The sequence below is a fragment of the Neomonachus schauinslandi genome, chromosome 6, assembly GCF_002201575.2.
Source record: "Neomonachus schauinslandi chromosome 6, ASM220157v2, whole genome shotgun sequence".
In the NCBI taxonomy this organism is placed as follows: domain Eukaryota; kingdom Metazoa; phylum Chordata; class Mammalia; order Carnivora; family Phocidae; genus Neomonachus; species Neomonachus schauinslandi.
In genome coordinates this window covers 114,427,024-114,446,466 of record NC_058408.1, presented here as the reverse complement: position 1 = coordinate 114,446,466, position 19,443 = coordinate 114,427,024, and the positions used below count along the sequence as shown (strand labels likewise).

At 43.3% G+C, this 19,443-nt stretch overlaps 1 protein-coding gene across 1 annotated transcript in view; it reads right to left on the bottom strand.

Moving 5' to 3' along the window:
- Positions 1-19,443, bottom strand: part of WDFY4 (WDFY family member 4) — a 277,946-nt gene that overhangs the window by 44,235 nt on the left and 214,268 nt on the right.

The window sequence follows — 19,443 nt, the reverse complement described above, 5'->3', positions numbered from 1 at the left end:
AAAAAAAAAAAAAGAAAAGAAAAAGTCCGGAAGGGTATAGAACAGGAAATTACCTCCAGATGCTGAAATTGAGCGGCTTTAATTCTCATGAGGTTTTACATATGTGCATTTTAAAATGTATTTATCTTCTTGGGCATTTTCTTCTGTAAAATATTGATTTTATTTTTGCTTATCTGTGTTTTATGATTTTCACATTATTTATTTTCTAATTTGAATGATGTACTTTTACAAATAGTCTAATTAGAAACACACTGGGTCATAGGACTTCGGGTAACTTTTAATTTTCTATTTATCTGAATTTGGTAATTATTTTAAATCCATTTATTGTCTAAATTAAATGACCTGTTTTCTTTTAGTTTTGCATTAAACAAAACAGTGGTGGTATCCATGTATTTGAAGTTTTTGTGGTTAGCCATATTTTTATTTTTTAATTTCAACTATTTCCTTTTGCTTTTTTTTGTACTTTTCAAAATGTGTAGTGCTTGGATTCATTTTGTAGTTCAAATTATTTATTTGCTAATTATCTTACTTATTTCCAACTTGATTTGGGTAGTGCAATTTGGAGCATATTTATTTCTTCATTTCTATGTACGCATTTTCAAATTTTTCTACGAGGTTATTTTATTATTTGCATAATAGTTTTCATATGTAACTTTATGCTGATCTTCTCAATTTCTGGGAATTTAATTTAAAGAAAAACACTGAACAAAAAGATTATAAATGTACAAATACATTCGTTGCAGCCCTATTCACGATAGCACCAAATTGGAAACAACAGGAAAAGCACAGGACTGTGCTTTTGTGTATTACACGTTCAATCGAAAGGTAGATTTTAGAAATTACACATCAGCATTTGACATAATATTAAGTGAGGAAAAAATGACTATACAACTGTATGGTTTTTACGAGCATTATGGTCATTCTGACTTCATAGCATGAAAAGGGCACCAAGAGAAAACTGCAAGAAATAATGAAATTCAAACAAACAGATAAAAGATAGCTCTCTCACAGATCAAAGAACTGAAAAAGCTATTTGGATAAACAACAAATTGAGTGATAGTTCATGGGACTCCCTCAATGCTTCATAGAGAAGTAAGGTATCTGTCCCTTAAAAGGGGCAAGCATAGCTGTTTCTCCCCGTTAGCAATGTCCACTTCCGGCGTGGCCACGGCAAACTGGTTCTGCCTGGTGGCGAAGTGCCCACCGCGAACTCCCCCCTGCAAGAAGCCGGAGGAGCCCAGGCCCCGGCGTCCCCCCCCCCGCCCCCCGCGTGGCGGTGTCCTGGAGACATTGTCGCCTATTGTGTTCTCTCACCTTGCAGGCTGGCGTCAAGATTATGCTAATTAACTCCAGGTCCCAAAGTCTCCTGTTGCCTGGTGACAAAGTTTCACAGTTGAGGAGGAGGAACTGGCAGGAACGGGGTAAGTTTTTCTCTGGTGGTGGCCTTACATTTATCGATTTACTTGAACTCTGCCAAACAAACTCTGCTTTTTGCTCTCCTCCTTTGAGTCAGCAACTTTGGAAATGCTGGTTCTCTCTGTGCTTTGTTTACAAACCCCAGACATGAGCTAATTCATTATTTAGGAGAGGAGGAAACTGGCCCAGAGCCCCAGGCAGGAAGGGCAGCTAGCAGGGGCCCTAGCTGGGGACCCAGCCGGCCTTTCTCCGGTGCCCGGGGCCATGGGCCACCTTGGGAAAGATGGTGTGTGAATCTGTGGGGCTTTGCAGTCAAGCTTGGGTCTCTTTCCAAAGTCTGTGTCTGGAGCATTTTGCTGTTCCACAGGCAGGGAGAGACTATAGAGTTTGAACTGCTTCTTAGCAGTGACTGACCCCCAAAGAAAGTGCAGTGTGGGAGCTCTTCTTCACTCAGGAGGCTGGGGCCTAATGACTGCTGACTATGGTGGGGGTTGGGGGCCACAGTCCATCTTTTGAGAAGTCTGGAGGCAAACCCTTGCCACAAGCTACCCTGAATGCTGGGACCCATTAACAAGCAGTCAAGTCTAGGCTGGGCTGGGCCTTGCAAGGAGAGACTCTTCAAGAACACACTAGAACACATGTCTTATGTCCCTATTTCCATGACAGGTGTAATGGGAAAAGGTAGGTGCTCCTACTTCCAATCTTTGTGACTCTGGACAAGCTACTTGGCCTCTCTGAGCCTTAGTTGCCATATCCATCCAGTGGAGATAAAAATCAATACATCAGGTGGTTATAAGAATTCCTTATAATGTCTGTAAAATGTCTAGCCTATAGTAGGTGGTCCATATAATCTACACACACAGTCTGAAAGCAGGAACTGAATTCAAATGTGTTAACAACTATGCAGTGTCATTGCTTTGCAAAGGGTCTGGCACATAGTAGGTTCTCAATACATTTATGAACCATATGGGTGCTATGTTATGTGAACCAAGTCCTGAACACCAGCTCCTGCGGGATGAAATGGGGAGTCAGAAAGGTTAGGAAATGTGTATGAGGCCACATATCTAGGGAGAGACAGAGCTGCGACTGGTCTGTGACTCCCATGCCTTCTGGGCTTGAGCCTGAGCCTGCAGGGGAGACGGAAGTACTGGGACAGCCACTCTCCACTCTGCAGAGCACCTGAGCCCAACGGTTGTCTAGAGACCAATTTTTAGGGCCTAGTGCTTGGTGGCTCCAATTTCCTCTTGGGGACCCAAGGGTCTCCTACTGTTGCTGTCGAGAGGGGATGATGACTTCATGATCTCTCCCTCCAGCCATCACCTGGGTGATGGGAAAGTCAGACTGGGAGATGTTTCCTGGCCCCTGGTATCCCTAGAAGAGAAGGTGTGCACAGAAACCTGCACCCCTCCAGGCAGGCATGATGGGCTCCCCGGCTGCACAATCCATCACCAGCCTTTCCATCCACTGCCAGTTCGATTCACTGCCAACTTCCATTTTTCTCCCAGTCTCACATCACAGACCTCATCTCAGCCCCCAGAGCTAGGTCCAATAACACACACGCATGCTATCTTTGCCGCAACGGGTGAGTCTTAAGGATGGGGCTTGACCTGGTCTAGAATGAGAGTGCCACAGAATCTAGCTCCGTTGAGGCTAGTGTCTGGAAAACACAAGTCAGGAGCTTCCTTGTTAGTCCAGAGAGCCAAATTTATCACTGGACGTTGTAAAACCAAGTTTCATGGAAAAGCAGAGGGGCAGTTCATTCCACAGACAAGAAGACTGAGCAGATACTGGCTGTGCTTGACCAGCGTGTGACTTTGACAGGGGACATGCTCTGAGGCTCAGTGCTTTATCAGTAAAGTGGGGTGGATGGACCAAATGAGATAATACACATAATGCACTTGGACATAAAATTAATGCTCAGCACAAAAGAGGAACCATGTATAGAAAACGCCAGGCCCGCTAGAACGTCAGCCTGCATTTTCTCTTTGACCCACACATGCAACCCAGACGACCATTCCATTGATTCTGCTTCTACCACATATGGTAAATATGCGCTATCCTTCTCCTCCCCACCCTCTTGGTTTACACCATCTTTTGCTGCCTGCAAGTGGCTGTCTTCATCTACTCTTCCTTCCCTACCTCTGGAGAGTTCCCAGCAGCCGGGGTGATGCTTCTAAACTTCTAAGCAGGCCTTCCCCAGCTTTTTGTCCTCATCTTCTACCCTCTCCTTACTGGCCCTGCTCCAGCCCCCATGGCATCTCCTTTGTCCCCACTGGTAGGACTTTGCACCTGGTGCAACCCCCACCCTGGGGTGTTCTTCTCCAAATCCTCCTGTGTGGCCTAGTCCTAGTGTCAGCTCAAATGTCACCTCAGAGAGAACTTCCCTGACCTTCTTGGTCTAAATTAGGCCACCTCCTCCCCAATATTCTCTCCCTGATTCTTGGCATTCCCTTTGACGTCCACCAGGTTTTGATTTTTTGCAGAGCGTCTACACCAACTGAAATGATCTTAGGTCTTTTTGTTTGTTTTTATCGATTGATTTGCTTCTCCTAAAATAGGAGTTTCATGAGAAGTACAGCAATGTCTATCTTGTTCACTGCATCTCTTCCGGCCTGACCCTGACCTATAGAATGACTCAAATACAGATTGGTGAATGAATGAATGAATGAATGAGCAAGTGAGTAGCTTGGGCTGTAGCAAGCTCTAGAGGTTAACAGTGGACAAAGGTATAATCATATCTTCTAATTGCTACTATGTTTTTTTTCTTTTATTATTAATTTGTGTTAAAAAGGTTGCAAAGACTTTTGTCCTTGGGAATCCACAAAGATTGCTCCACAAGTCTTACATTTGGTATTAATGACCAGTGGGGAGTGTCCTAGGGCTACTCACTGTAGGGAAGGGATCACTATGGTGCTGTTTGGTGGATCTACCAGCATGATTTACCATCACAAAGGCACTGACTGCGGGAGCCAGGTTACCACTCACTGAGCACCCACTACACACTGGCCACTCAGTGTATAGTCATCCCCACATTTACTCTTCATAACCAGCTGCACTTTTCTGACCCATTTTGCAGATCAGCAAACTGAGCTCAGGATTAAAATCAGGTTGGCAGTAAAGGTGGGGTGGAGCCCAGTTCTACTGGCCTCAAAGCACCGTTGTTCCCTGCTGCCCGAGTGCCTGCCTTCTATTAAGTACTTTTATACACAACAGGAAGGAAGCAGACAAACTGGCTAATACCTGGTCACTAAGGTGCAGAGCTGCTCCATCCTAAACACAGTGCTGCTGCCTGTCTTGATCTTTCCTATCATGTCCAGCAGGTTATATCTAGCTGCCCAGAGTCAGAGAAGGGGTCTTTCTCACTGATGATAGGGCTGAATGCTTCAGTAATAACTTCAGGTAAGCCCAATAAAGACTCAAGGAGGCATGGGAAATCTGAATTTAGGAAATATTTCTACAGAAAAAAAAAATTAAGATTAGAAGCCACAGCATTTCAAAAGACAGGTGCCTTACATACAAGCAATGAGCCCCAAACCACCCTTTTGTGTCGCTTTAAAAATCAGCCCATGGTCCTTCCAGTGGCCTTCCCCTCTGGATGGACAAACATTAGCACTGTTTACGTAAATATCCTCCCCTACATTGCAGCCTAGTTTGGGTCGCCAACACGTAGAAGGCCATGTGGTTTGCGTATCACAGTCGTCTGTGGTTGGTCAGGGTTTTCAGTGCGGTGGAGGGCTGGCTGGCTCTGAGGGAACATCTCTGGAGGGAACGAGAATGGCTGCCTCCCTCCTTCCCCCACTCCACCACCCTCCCAGCATGGCCAGGCATGGGGCTGCCTCCGGCTTAGTTTGCATGTCTGCAGTTGGTGGGGTGCTTCTCAGGTGCTCCCCCACCTCCATCTGCCACTGGCTGGGTAAGTTGGGGTTCTCAACTAACAACCAGCACCATGGCTGCTATCCCGTCACCAAAGCTTCCCTTCACTAAGCACCTGTCACCCCCCCGACCTTTTTCTCCTATGCAACCCTCTCATCGCCCCACTCTACCCAAGGGAACTGAGGCTGGTGACACATAGCAGGAAATAGGGAGTCAGGAGAGGAGCCCGGCTGGTCCACCTCCAAGCCCGTGGCCCTCTAAACATGTGGTTCCTTCTCGTCTTTGTCCAGGGAATATTTTCTCAGATGTCCCTCTTTGACTCAAATATGCTCGCTATTTTAAAATCTCTTTCTTACACACACACAAACCCCCCTATTTTAAACACGATGACATGAGTGGCTTTACAAAATTCATGCAATTGAAAAGGAAGTAGATGTGTGTGTGTGTTGTATGTGCACGTGTGTCTGAGCACGTGCGTGTGAATGTGTTTGCAACTTTCTTTCCTGATTAGACATAGATTTTGTATCTAATGCAGAGAACTTAGAAACTACATAGACATTTAAGAAAGAAAGTAAAAACAACCCGACACCATAATTTCCAGAGGGCATTTCTGCTAATATTTGGATGTTCTTCCATCTTTTTTCTTGAGGTGTGTGTGCATGCTCATGAGGGCAGCGAGGTCATATGGGCACAGAATGTTTTCCTCATAACATTATGCCTCCAAATGTTTCCTTTCAGCATTTCTTGGAAAATGATGTTTTTGTTTTGTTTTAGTTACTGTTGAATATTCATTTCATGCTGTGACTGGACAGTACGTCAACTGTCCACTGTTAGATACATGGATTGTGTCCATTTGTTTTTATTATTTTAAATAGCACCGCCATAAACATATTTATACAGAACATTTGGTTCTTATTTCTTGAAAAGAGGTTCTTAGCAGTGATATCTGTGCTGCCTGGTGAGCCGGAGTGGAGGATGGGGGGGTCTCGTCCCGAAGGTTAGCCGCATCTCCTCAGACCTCTTGCTTGATCCCATTGCTCTACCTTTGCTCTTGTTCATTCCTACTTTTGGAAGCTTTCTTTCCCTTTGGCCTAACCCAATTAAAACTTCATTTGTTGTACTGCTAACCCACTTCCCAGCCTCCCTGCACACTTAATCTCACAGCCAAAAATTTCATCACGCCGTTGTATATGCATCTATTTGGACAGGTCTTCCTGTCCTCAAGGGTGTCCCACCCAGGGCTGGGTACACACTCAGTGACTAATAAATATTTGGTGTGAAAGTGACGACTTTTCCCCACAGACCTCTCCCTTAAAAATAGTCTGCATGTTCTAGAAGCCATTTCAAAGTAGGTGGGAAAACAATGGGTCAAGAGGGATTCCACAGCAGCTGTTACAAGCTGTGGAATCTGCAATGAAGCTGACCCCTTTCTGAGGTCATGGGAACTGAGATGACCTTGGTAATCACCTAGAATTCATTCATTTAACCAAGACTGACAGAGGGCCTCCAGGCACTAGGAGTTTAGAGTCTGTTCGGGGAGGAGAGCAAGGGACAGACAATAAAAGTAAGCACAACAAGTAAGCCTATTATAAAATAATATTTAGGTTATACGTGTTATGGAAGAAAGTACAGCAGAGCAAGGAGGATTAGGATGTGCTTGGGCTCAGTTTGCATCATTAATTGGGGGATCAGAGCAGGCTGAATTGAGAAGTTAAATTTTACCCATAACCTTGAAGAAGTTGAACAGGTCAGTCAAGTAAATATCTGAGAGAAGAACCTTCCAGAAGAATGAAAGAGCTGGAGTAAAGGCCATAAAAGGAGTTTGTGGGGGCAGGTTAGAGGAATGGCCAGGTTGGGTGGTGCATGTGGAGTGAGTGTGGGGGCGAGTGGTGGGGAGCCCCCTCAGGGAGGTGGTGGTGGGTTAGGCCATGGGGCCACTGCCAAGTGTCCAGCCCTTACTTGGGTGAAACAGGAGTCACTGGAGGGCTGTGCGCCAAGGAGTAACAGGGTGGTAACAGAAATCCCCTGGCTGCTGTGTCGAGAACAGATCGCATGGGGTGAAGACAGGTGCTAGGAGGCCACTGCAAAGGCCCAGTGGCAAACAGCAGTGACTCAGCCCACGGTGGTGCCCAGGCACGTGGTGGGAAATGGTAGGATTCTGGAATGACTTTGAGCACAGAGCAAGCAGCATGGAACCTAAGATGAAAAGGGGTGTTGGCTGTGATGCCACAGCTTGGGGCCTGACACACGAGATGCTGTTGCTGTTGGCCTGGCCAGAGAGGCTGTGGGTGCAGTGGGTGGACAGGGAGCTCGGTTTTGGACACAATGTGTTTTGGTGTCTTTACATAGTACAAGTAGAAATGTTAAGTAGGCAGAAGGATACAAGGCTGGGATCAGCAGGCGAGGTCAAGACACAAAAGTTGGGGAGTCCTTAGTGTATTTAAAGCAATGAGACTAGATGAGATCACCAAGGTATGGGGTATAGACAGAGAAGAGGCAAGTGGCTTGGCCATGGCCCCCTGGGAACCCATGGCAGACACAGTTCTCATCCAGCCTGGTCAACTCCCTGCCATGTCTGGTTTACATGCAGCCCCCTGCTGCTCCCACTCAGTGGGCTGCACGTAAGGGGTCCTGCACATGGTAGCTTCCTGGTGGACCCAAGACCCTATCTGAGAGCACACACTTCACAGCGAGGTACCAGCCCAGTACCACACTATGGCTGATGCCAGCCAGGAGGCTGGGATTCCTCCTGTCTCAGGTAGAAATTAGAGAGGAGAGGGCATGGGCTTGTCTGTGATGGCCTTGGGAGAAGTGTAGGGACAAGCTTTCTCTCTTTGGTTTGACATGCCCTGGGGATTTTTCTCACGACAGCCAGAGTATCATTTGGAAAATAAGCCAGATCATGTCTGCTATCATTCTTTTTTGCTTATTTTGTTTTTAAAAATTGTGCCTCTGCCCTGCCTGCCTTCCTTTCTTCTCTCCCTCCTTCTCCCCTGCGCTTGTCCCGCCCCTCCCCTCTGCCACAGGGCCTTTCCATCTGATGTTTCCTCTATCTAGAACCCCCTCCCCATCTCCCTGGATCCTTGCTTCCTTCAGTCTCTGCCCAGGTGTCTTCTTCTCAAGGAGGCCCTTCCTGGTCACCCTCTCCAGAAGCATATGACCCCCTACACACGCCCCCCAAGCACCATCTGTTTCTTTTGTCCAAACTCCTTCTCCTAGCACTCATTGCCACCTGGCATTGTACACTTCTTTGCTTTTGTTCCTCTCTTTCTTCATGTTGCTTGCCATATAAAACCATGCCCATCCATGGCAGTTATCAGTTGTATATCTGTATGCAGTTAACCTATTGTTAATGAATGAATAAATCCAAAGGGCCATGGAAGTTCAACTGTTCCCTTATGGTTGATCTTTAGGGTTCCCCTTCACAGTATCTCATGGCTTCACAGTGGGAGGATTTATAGCCCCCTCGGAGCTGGGGGCCTTCCTACAGCAGTTGGGGGCACCACATCAGGGTACCTGCCAGTGTACGCCTCCAGGGCACCCAGGGGTCCGTGCCATGCTCACCCTCAGCAAGTTCTCCCCGGGGCCAGACGGGGTACAGAAGATATGCACGCACCATGGGGCACTTGTGAAGGACGAGCCCCATCTCTGCAATCTTGGGGTTCCTGGGCCTCAAGGAGCTATGTCTCCTTGTCCCCCAGGATAAAGTAATCTAAAGTCTGTGCCTGGAGAGGCAGAGATGCCATAGTAAGGATGTGGGGCTGTGAAGCCTGAATCAGATTTCTGCTCCACGGGAACCCTGGAGTCGTGGCTCCACTGTTGACCAGTTATGCTGTCCTGATGCTACTATTTCACCTCTCCCCCAACACACAAAGGCACCACACAGGCCTCCAGGGCTCACTCACCCTCACCCAACCTTCAGAAGCAGCCACTTTCATGATCTTATTCACAGAAGGGGGAGCTGAAGCTCAGTGAGGCTCAGGGGACCGTCCAGGGTCCCCCAGATGGTAGAGGGGTCTAAAGCCCCTGTACTTTTCACCTTTCCAGGCCGCTTCTTGGAGCCCATTGCCTTATCTGCAGGGGAAGCCAAGGCTGTGGGGAGAAAATGCAATAACATCTATCTGGCAGTAGCAGTATTTAAATCACGTTGGTTGAAATTGGATTAACGCTCATCTCTTGAGGTTTCCAGGTGCCAGGACTGACTGGTCCTTCCGCTTTCCTGTGTGTAGAGGTTAGTTTGTGTGTTTTGAATGCGTTTGCTGATGAACAAGGCATTTCTAGTCTGTTAAACTAACAATCTTAATATTTTATTTTAATTGTAAGTCACCTATTCCCTTTTGTTCCTTTAACAAATCCAATTAAAACAGAGTACATTCAGAATTACAAAATAGATGCTATTAAACCAATAAGAAATCATAATCTTTTGTTATTGGGCCATGTGACCCCCTGGGAACTTTTGCTCCAAATAAAAGTTGAATTCTTATTATCCGCCGGGGGAAGGGGGCAGTTTGACAGATAACGACTTCCCAGCAGCACATGTGCGGAGCCACACTGGTGCTCAGGCCGGAGAAGTAAATAATATTAAGGGTAGACAGCGCTATATACATGCATAATAGCCCAGGAAGGTGGTTAGAGCTGTGTTGATCTGATTAACCAGATAACTGCCACATGGAGGGAACCTGATGATTTCCACACAGACACTCTGTTTGCTGCAGCTCTATTATCACGGAAAGAACGTTCTACCCAGAATAAGGTGAGCTGTGGGAATGTGGATAAACTACTTCATGCCCCACTCTACCCCACGACATCCTTATCTTGGGGTAGGAGGAAAATTCCCACCTCAAAGGAGAGTAGTGAGGACTGAATGAAATGGCATAGGGAGGTGGCTTTGCGAAGGAGAAGGCACGATGTGCTTCTAAGAGTTGAGCATGCCTGTGTGGGGTGGGGAGGGGGTGGAGAGCATCATATGATTGACATGTGGGGATGGCCTGTTGTCTGGGAAGATCAGATGTGCATCTTACAGGGGTTAGATTTTACAGTGAGCCCACACAGTGAAAATCAAACTTCTGGTGGTCTGCATACAGCCTCTCAGCGCCCCTACATAGCCAGCAGCCCCCGAGGGCAGAAGAGGGCCTCGAGTCTCTGGGGTGAGCACCTGGGAAGGTGGTGGGCTAACATTCACTGGCCATGCTGGATGAAAAACCTGTATCTTTACATTCTTGGCACATTCAGTGTGGCAATAAGCTCACACCTGGGGGGCCTGGGGGACTAGTGTGGCGGAGGGACAACAGATTCCAAAGCCAGCGGCACACCTTTTTTGGGGACATGAGGGACAAGCAGCTTTAATTTCCGTTCCAGGTGTATTTCGCCCTGGGAATGCTAGGATTCCAGAATGCCTTCTTCTCCTTGGAGTCAGGGGGCTGGCAATGTGCCCCCCAGGATAAGCATTTCCTACTGCTAGAGTAAAGGCAAGAGTAGAAAGAAAAAAGAAAGGCAGCATAGTACAGCACGACGATCATAAGCTTTGGTGTCAGACATAACTAGGTTTGCTTTGGCTGTGCTGTGTTGTCTGTGTTACCTTGGGAAAGTCACTTGACTTCTCTGAGCCTCAATTCTCTTATTATAAAGATAGGAATGACACTGTATCGTTGCTGTGCAGATAGAGGAAGGGCCCAGCCGCATGTCTGCAATCATTACTTTGGTACATGTCACCTGAGTGAATGATGTGGAGTGGATCTTCTGAACTTGATGTCAGAAAACTCTCACAATCATGGGGTCCCTGTAAGACCCCACACCTGCTGTCTGCATCTCTCTCCATCAACTCTGCCACGTGTCTGGTGGAGCTGTTGCTGTGAGCCTCACCGACATATTTCTGCTTCTAGTCTGTCCCTTATCCCCTTCCTAGCAATCTGTCCTGTCCACAGGAAAGAGGGGCTCAACATAACACAGCTGGGGCAGGAATGGAAAAAATAAAAGCACTTCATGTTTACACCCCCAGGGAGTCTATACTCCAGAAACCAGCTAACACTGTAAAGCAAGTAGACAAGCGCACAGTTCCTCACCCAGAGTGGGCACTGGACAAATGGCAGTTCTTTCCCCCAGTGCAGACTGTGCCCAAGTCAAATATTAGTGCCTATTTTAGAGCCCTGGCTGGAGGTTCCAGACAGATGCTCTCCACAGACGGCCCCATGGTGACCACCCACATCTCCACCTGCCACCTGGCTGCTTATGAGAAGGTACAGCACATTTGGGGAAGGGGTGGAGGGCACAGGGAATGATTGGAAGCCATGTAGGCAGTCACGGCGGAGGTGAGGCTGGCCTCTTACGTGTCCGGTGAATGGGTCTTATGAAAGTCAGGAGAGAGAATAAATGCAGTGCCTTTGGAATGAGTGATTCTATTGAAGGAAGTTTACATCGTTTCCCCTTAAGAGATGGCCCACAAGCAAAAGATATTTCTCACTCATACAGCATGAAGCTTGCTGTGAAGTTAGCTCCAAACACTGGCTGGGAAACAGCAGTGACTTTTGGGGTTTGGGTTCTATAGTGTGTCTATCCTGCGTCTGAATGCATTAGTCAAAAGAGTGAAATAATTATTGTGAGATCACATTAGCAAGATGTTAAAGATATCAGATATATACAAAGTCAGTCTTAATTACAAATATAAAGACACATGAGTGCAAGGCACAAGATAAATTCTATTATCATAGTGAGGATAACAATCTTACAACTAAAAAATGCCTGCAAATATTTTGATGGCATTAAAATATAGGTTGCCATTACATTTTTAATTTAGATATCCATGGGGTGTCCCACCATGCTGTTTGATTCACAATGACTAGATAGAAAAATTAATTAGAAATTAGAGTCAACCAACCGGTCCAGTTTTTCCAAAGTATAAAAACCAATAGTTCAAGACAAGAAGACCCAGTACATTTAAAAACTTCTTGTATTAGGGCTTCTCAGCTATTCATATGATATGAAATCTCTTATTTGTCTATCCATCCATCCATCTGTCCATCCATCCATCCATCTACCCATGTTTATCAATTTATATCTCCTTCTCTGATTTCCAGCTTCCCTTGTGTGGGTTGTTGGTCCCACTCTGACATTTGAGGATTCTGTGAATTGATAATATCAGACCATCTAGCCAGTTTTTGTTGAATCAAAAGATCATGAGTTTTACACTTCTTTTGCCCATACTTGTTCTCCTACTCGATGGGCAGAACTGGGCAGGATGCTGACCTTCCGAGTTGACTAAGAGAAGGGATATTCCTGGTCTTTAGGGGCTTCTGGCACTGGTCTGCTTCCATTGGTACTCAGCAGCTTAGGGGGTCCTCATGGACCCTAAGCAAATACAATACACCCTGCTCTCCATAACCAAGAGCAAGGTCCCCAGGCAGGTAAGGTGGAAGATGTGTAAAGGGGGCGGGGGCTGATCATGCTTCATCTGGCCTGGGGCTGACTGGGGACCGATATGTGCTGGGGAGGAGGTGGAGTGCATTATCCTAGCCCCTGCTTTGCCTTGCAGGTAATTCACAAGCAGGTTCGGAGCCAAAGGGCCTCTTGGGAGAGAAGCTCTTCAGTGGAGAAGTAGTCTGTGGGCAGCTCCATGCTGCTACCTTCCCATCATTCATCAGACCTGGAGGGCTTCTTATCAGGGTGTGGATGGGCTCTGGGGAGCAGGCTCAGCAGGGCTCACCTGGGTGGGTCTTGAGTGTCTACTGGAAGCATCCTTCTCATCCAGGGCCCCTCTAGCCCATGCTTATTGTGTTTGAGCTGAACTTTATCTTGAATATAAGAAACTTTGGGGAGCTCAGGAGAATCAGTAACAATCTAGATTTTAGTTCTTTGAGCTTGGGGACTGGCCCTCTTTATTGCTCACCTGTGTAGCATCTAATAGGTCCTCAATTTACTTACTCGGTGAGTGAACAAATGAATGAATGCAGGAATAAGCGCATCGATGTGGTTTAAATTAGTCCTGAAGGACTAACACAAGGATCATGAACAAAGGAAACTTAAATATTTGTTCAGGCCCATGGGATAGAATTGCCAAATAAAATACAGAACTATGCAGTGTTTGGGGGCACATGTATACTAAAAATTATCTGTTTATCTGAAGCTAAAATTTAGCTGGGAAAGTGTAATTTTATTTGCTAAATCTGGCAACTTACCATGCAGAAAAGTCATTGATAAACATTAAAATCAGAACACAGGATCCCTTGCTCTTGGTCCACCTTTCTTTAAATTACAGTTTCAATTCAAGTGCTGTAGGGCAGTTTCTCTGACACGTCGCCTTGGGCAAAGGTGTTCCCTGTGCTGATATGCACGTGTACCAGAGCAATGCCATGTGGTACATATCTGGATGCCCTTTACTGGGCAGACAGGGCGAAGTGGGGCTATAAAAAGTCATGCTTTTTGAGGAGCATCCAAGTTGTTGCATGTATCAATAGATTTGTCCTCTTTTCTGTTTCACAGTGTTCTGTGATAAGGATACGCCTCAATTTCTTTATCCATCCACCCACTGAAAGGTCTTTGGGTTGTTTTCTTCTGGTTTTGGCAATCATGAATAGAGCAGCTATAAACACACATGCGTAAGTTTTTGTGTGATCCTAAATTTTTGTTTTTCTAGGGTAATTATCTAGCTGGGGAAATGCTGGGTCATGTGGTAAGTATACAGTTCATTTTATAAGAAATTGCCAAACCGTTTTTCGGAGTAACATTCTGAATTCCCATGAATGCTCTGGTTGTTCTGGTATCCTCACCAAATCTTTGTACTATATTGATTTTTAAGGGTTTTTTGTTTTTTATTTTAGACATTCTAATAACTGTGTAGTGGTATCTGCTTGTGATTTTATTTTATTTTATTTTATTTTATTTTATTTTTTTTTATTTGAGAGAGAGAGAATGAGAGACAGAGAGCAGGAGAGGGGGGAGGGTCAGAGGGAGAAGCAGACCCCCCGCCGAGCAGGGAGCCCGATGCGGGACTCGATCCCGGGACTCCAGGATCATGACCTGAGCCGAAGGCAGTCGCTTAACCGACTGAGCCACCCAGGCGCCCCTGCTTGTGATTTTAATTGGCATTTTCCTAGTGACTAATGATGTTGAGCAAATTTTTGTTTGCCAACCATATAACTTCTATGGTGAAAAGTCTTGTTAAATCTCTTGGGCATTTTATTTTTTATTGTATTGTTTATCTTCTTACTGTTGACCTTGAGTTCTTTATAGATTCTAGATAATAGTCCCTTGTTGGACATGTGATTTGCAAATATTTTCTTCCATTCTGTAGCTTGTCTTTTTATTCTTGATTTTTTTAACAGAGTGGAAATTTTAAATTTTGTGGAAGTCCAATTTGTCAATATTTTCTTTCCTTTTAGGGATTGTACTTCTGCCTAACTCCAGCTTATGAAGATTTTCTTGTACTTTTTCTTCTAGATGTTTCCTGGTTTTACACTTTACATTCATATCTGTGATTCATTTTGAGTTTACCTGAGTTAATTTCAATAGTTTGAGATTATTATTATTTTTTTGTATGTGGGTAACCAATTGTTTCAGCATTATTTGTTGGAAAGTTCATTGTTTCTCCATTGCATTTTCTTTGAACTTTTGTCAAAAATCATTTGACCACTTGGCTATATTTGTGTGGCTCTATTTCTGGACTCTGTTTTCTATTCCACTGATCTATGTATGTGTCACTTCACCAATACCACCTGTTGTAATTACATGGTAAGTTTTAAAACTGGAAGCATGAATCCCATAACTTTATGTTTTCTTTTTCAGAATTTTTTGGATTTCTAGTTCCTTTTCCTTTCAATATAAATTTTAAAATCTGTACATTCATGTATACAAATAATCCTGCTGGAATTTGAATTGATCTTTAGACCAATTTGGATAGAATTGACTCTTAACAATATTGAGTCTTTCAACTCATGAACATGTTATGTTTCTCTATTTATTCAGATCTTCTTTATTTTGTCAGTGTTTTGTAATTTTCATCATAGAAATCCTGTACATTTTTATTACTTATGTGAAATACACAAATGTTTTACTTTTCGAGTTTATTATTTTTCAAATTTCAAATTCCAATTGTTTATTGCTGGGAATATAGAAGTTTTTTGTCTTTCTCCTTTCAATTTTATTGATTTCTTCTCTTTCTTTATTATTTACCCTATCTGCATGCTTTAGGTTTTTTTGCTCTTCTTTGCTAGTTTTTTAAATGGAAGTTTACACTATTGGTTTAAGACCTTTCTTACTTTTTAAAATGTTCCTAGTATGAACATTTAAAGCTATAAATTTCCCTCTAATCACTGCTTTAGTTGCATACCATAAGTTTAGATATGTTCTATTTTCATTTTTCTTCAGTTCAAGACATTTCCTAATTTCCCTCGAGATTTCTTTGACTCACGAATATTTATAAATATGTGGTTTGTTAACTATTTGGAGATTCTCCAGTTATCATTCTGATATTGATTACTAATTTAATTCCATTATTTTCAGAGAAAATATTGCATTATTTCAATTTGTTTATATTTGTTAAGGTTTGTTTCATAACCAAGAATATAGTTCATATTTGTGAATGTTCCATCTGCACTTGGAAAGAATGTGTATATCATTGCTAGGTAGAATTTTTTTTTTTTTTTTTTTAGGTAGAATGTTTTAAGTGTCAATTAGATCCAGTTGATTGATGGTAATGTTCAGTTCTTCTATATTAACAATTCTGATCTGGAGGCGATTTTGCGCCCCAGTGAGGAGTTGTCTATGTTTAGAGACATTATTGGTTGTTACAAGTGGTGGAGAGCTACTTGCATTTAGTGCATAGACTCTTCTGGCCTTCTGCTGCTAAATATCCTACAATGCATGGAACAGGGCTTTCCCCCATCACTGCCCCACCCCTGCTAACAACAAAGAAAATAAAGAATTATCTGGCCTCAAATGTCAGTAGAGCCAAGGTTGAGAAGCCCTGTCTGTTTTATTGATTATTGAGAGACAAGTATTGATGTCTCCACCTCTAATTATAGATTTGTCCATTTCCTTTTTCAATTTTATCAGCTTTTGTTTCTTTTATATCAAAGCTCTGGTCTTAAGTACATATACATTTAGTATTTTTATACCTTCATGGTGAAGTGTCTTTTTTATCATTATGTGGTATTCTTTTTAATCTCAGGTAAATTTTCATGCTCTGAAATATATGTTGTCTGATGTTAATAAAGTCACTCCCCAGCTCCCCTTCAGTGTTTGCAGAGTATGTCTTTTTTCATTCTTTTAGTTTAACTTACTTTTGTTTATATAAAGTGGGTTTCTTATATATAGTATATAATTGGGTCTTGTTCTTTTATTATCCATTCTGATAATTATGCTTTGGGTTGGTGTGTTTAGGTCATTTTCATTTAATGGAAGTACTAACATGTTTGGATTTAGGTTACCATTTTAATAGTTGCTTTTGTTTGTTCCATTTCGCCTTTTCTGCTTTCTTTTAGATTATTTGACTTCTAATTTTTTTACAGTTTCATTTTAATGTATATATTTTATTTATTCCTCTGTACATTGTTTTAGTGATTGCTCTGGAGATTAAGATATACATGCTTATGTTTCCACAGCCTACTTAGAATTAATATTTTACCAAAGCAGTGTAAAAATCTTACCTACCATATAGGTCCCAATACCTCCCCCCATTATGTTGTAGTTGTCATATGTATTTCATGTACCTACATTGAAAACCCCACCAAACTGTTATAATTTCTGCTTTCAACTGTCACACATATTTTAAAGATCTTAAGAGGAGAAGAGTAATCTGTTTATCAGATGTTTACCATTTCCATAGCTCTTCCTCTATTCCCAAGTCCAAGTTTCTAATATCATCTCCCTTTCATCTGAAGAACTTCCCTTAGCATTTCTTCTATAGCAGCTCAGCCATAGTAACAAATCCTTTTATTTTTCATTCATCTGAGAATGTCCTCATTTTGCCTTCATTCATCCAGGATACCGTCATTCACTGTCTGCCTGACTGTTCCTTACTTTCAGCACTTGAAAACTATATTTTTCCAGTGCTTCTGGCCTCCATGGTTTCCAGTGAGGAACGTACATCCATTCACATTGCTGGCCCCTATAGATAATATGTATTCTCTGGCAGGTTGTGAATGTGAATTTTTTTGTTTTTAATTTTAAGCAGTTTGATTATATGTCTGAGTGTGGATTTTTTTAAGCTTATTTGTCCTCTTTGGAGTTCACTGAGATTCTTACATCTATCATTTTTATATCTTTTATCAACAGTTAAAAGTTTTTACCCATTTTTCCTTCAAATATTGTTCTGCACCACGACTTTTTCCCCTCCTTCTTCTAGGATAGACCTGTATATTGATATTGATATGTATGTATTTTAGCAGGCAATCACAGGCTACAAGTTCTGGCACACCTTCTGTAGATTCTGTAGACTATGGTTACAGTGTCCATTCAGTCGTCAAAGAATTTTCAGTGCTATTCAAATCAGTATCTCTACCTGTTACAGTGGTCTACCTCTCAGCTCAACGTTCAAAGCTTTTGGGTTCACAGTTTGGGATTAGGTACTAAAGACGCTATTCAGGGTTTTATCCATGCATAGACATCTCAGGGTGTGTCCAGAAGTTCATATACAACGTCATTAAATGCCCTCCTCTTTAAATCACCCTTTGTGGCTCTAGGAGTGGTCTCCTTCCTTGGTCTTCTGAATAGAAATCTTGGGATTTTTATTTTCTAAATCTGCTATATACTTCCTGCCACTATTTCTGCCTCTGGGGCCAAGTGGCACTGGGTAGAGAGGAAAAAAGCAACTTCCATGTCCTTGGGATTGAAGTTTGGTCAGAGACAATGGTTCTCCTCCCTCAGAGTTTTAGCTGTCTGCCTGGCTAACTCTAGTGATACAGGATTGCCTGGGGCTCAGGCAGCAGAGGATGGAAAAAAACAAACAGGGAAAACACCAGGAGATCTCCCTCATTCTCTATGATCCCAGGAGACCCCCCTTCTTTGTTTTGGCCATAAAAAGGGGCTTTTCTTATAAATCTTTCCATCACCATTGCTGCAAAGTTGGTCTTATTTTGAGTTACATTTCCAATCTGTCTCATACTGTTTATCATCTTATCCTCAGATATCTTTTTACCTTATCCTTCATCTTATCCTCAGAGAGCTGCTCCAGGAATTCTGTCAGGGACCTTTAGTTGCATTCAATAGATGAAACAGGGAAGAGTGCACTTATTCCATCTTAACTGTGGCTAGAAACCCAGCCTTCATTTTTAGTCTGCTTTATCCTTTCTGGTTCCTCAATGCTGTGTGATATAAAAACTTCAATAGTGGTGAACACAGTACTGTCTTTGGTAACCAGCCAGTTATGCCTGAATATGGTTAGTTCATTGTTTCTAAAGAACAGGTTCAGCTTTCAAGGCCTGCCTGAAAGAACATCAGTGCTGCTGAGAGCTAAGAATACTTTCTTTGGTTTACTATGGAGATCTCCATCCCAGGAGGCTCTGATCCAGGATGACTTGCGTAGAGTAGGACCCTCTGACCTTAGCTAGAAATGGCAATAGCAGGATTGATAGTAAGCACCTGGAAGGTAATTTTTACCCACTTCCTTCTGATACTGAGGATTATTGTATGAGGAAAATGTGTGATGATAGACTCACATAGCCTGATTGCTGGTGCTTCATGTGTTTTGTAAACTTGGTTCCTGATAAAGGGCCTGAATGATGAACTATAGAAACTGCAGGGCATCTCTCCCACTCATCCCTGTGGGGAAATGGAGCTAATGCAAGCTAACGCAAGCATCTGTCTCCTGATGCTTTTGTCCAGGTTAGGAGCTTGGTCCAAAATAGAAAATCAGCAAGCAAGCAAGAGGCACCACGTTTTAGAAAAGAGTCTCTAGAATAGGACAGGACGGTTTGCATCTTCTTTCTAGCTAAAGATCTTCCTCACTCCCAAGCCCATCTTCTTCTCTTTACAATGGAGATAATCCTATGGGTCTTACTGGATTGTTGGAGATTAAAAGGAATATGTGCAAAGTTCCTGATAATAGTATTTAATAGTTAACATTAATCAAGCTTTTACTATGTGCCAGGCACTGTTGTAAGCACTTTATAGCTTAGATAATTTACACTCCCCAAGAGCCCTGTAAGGGGGCTGTTTTCATAA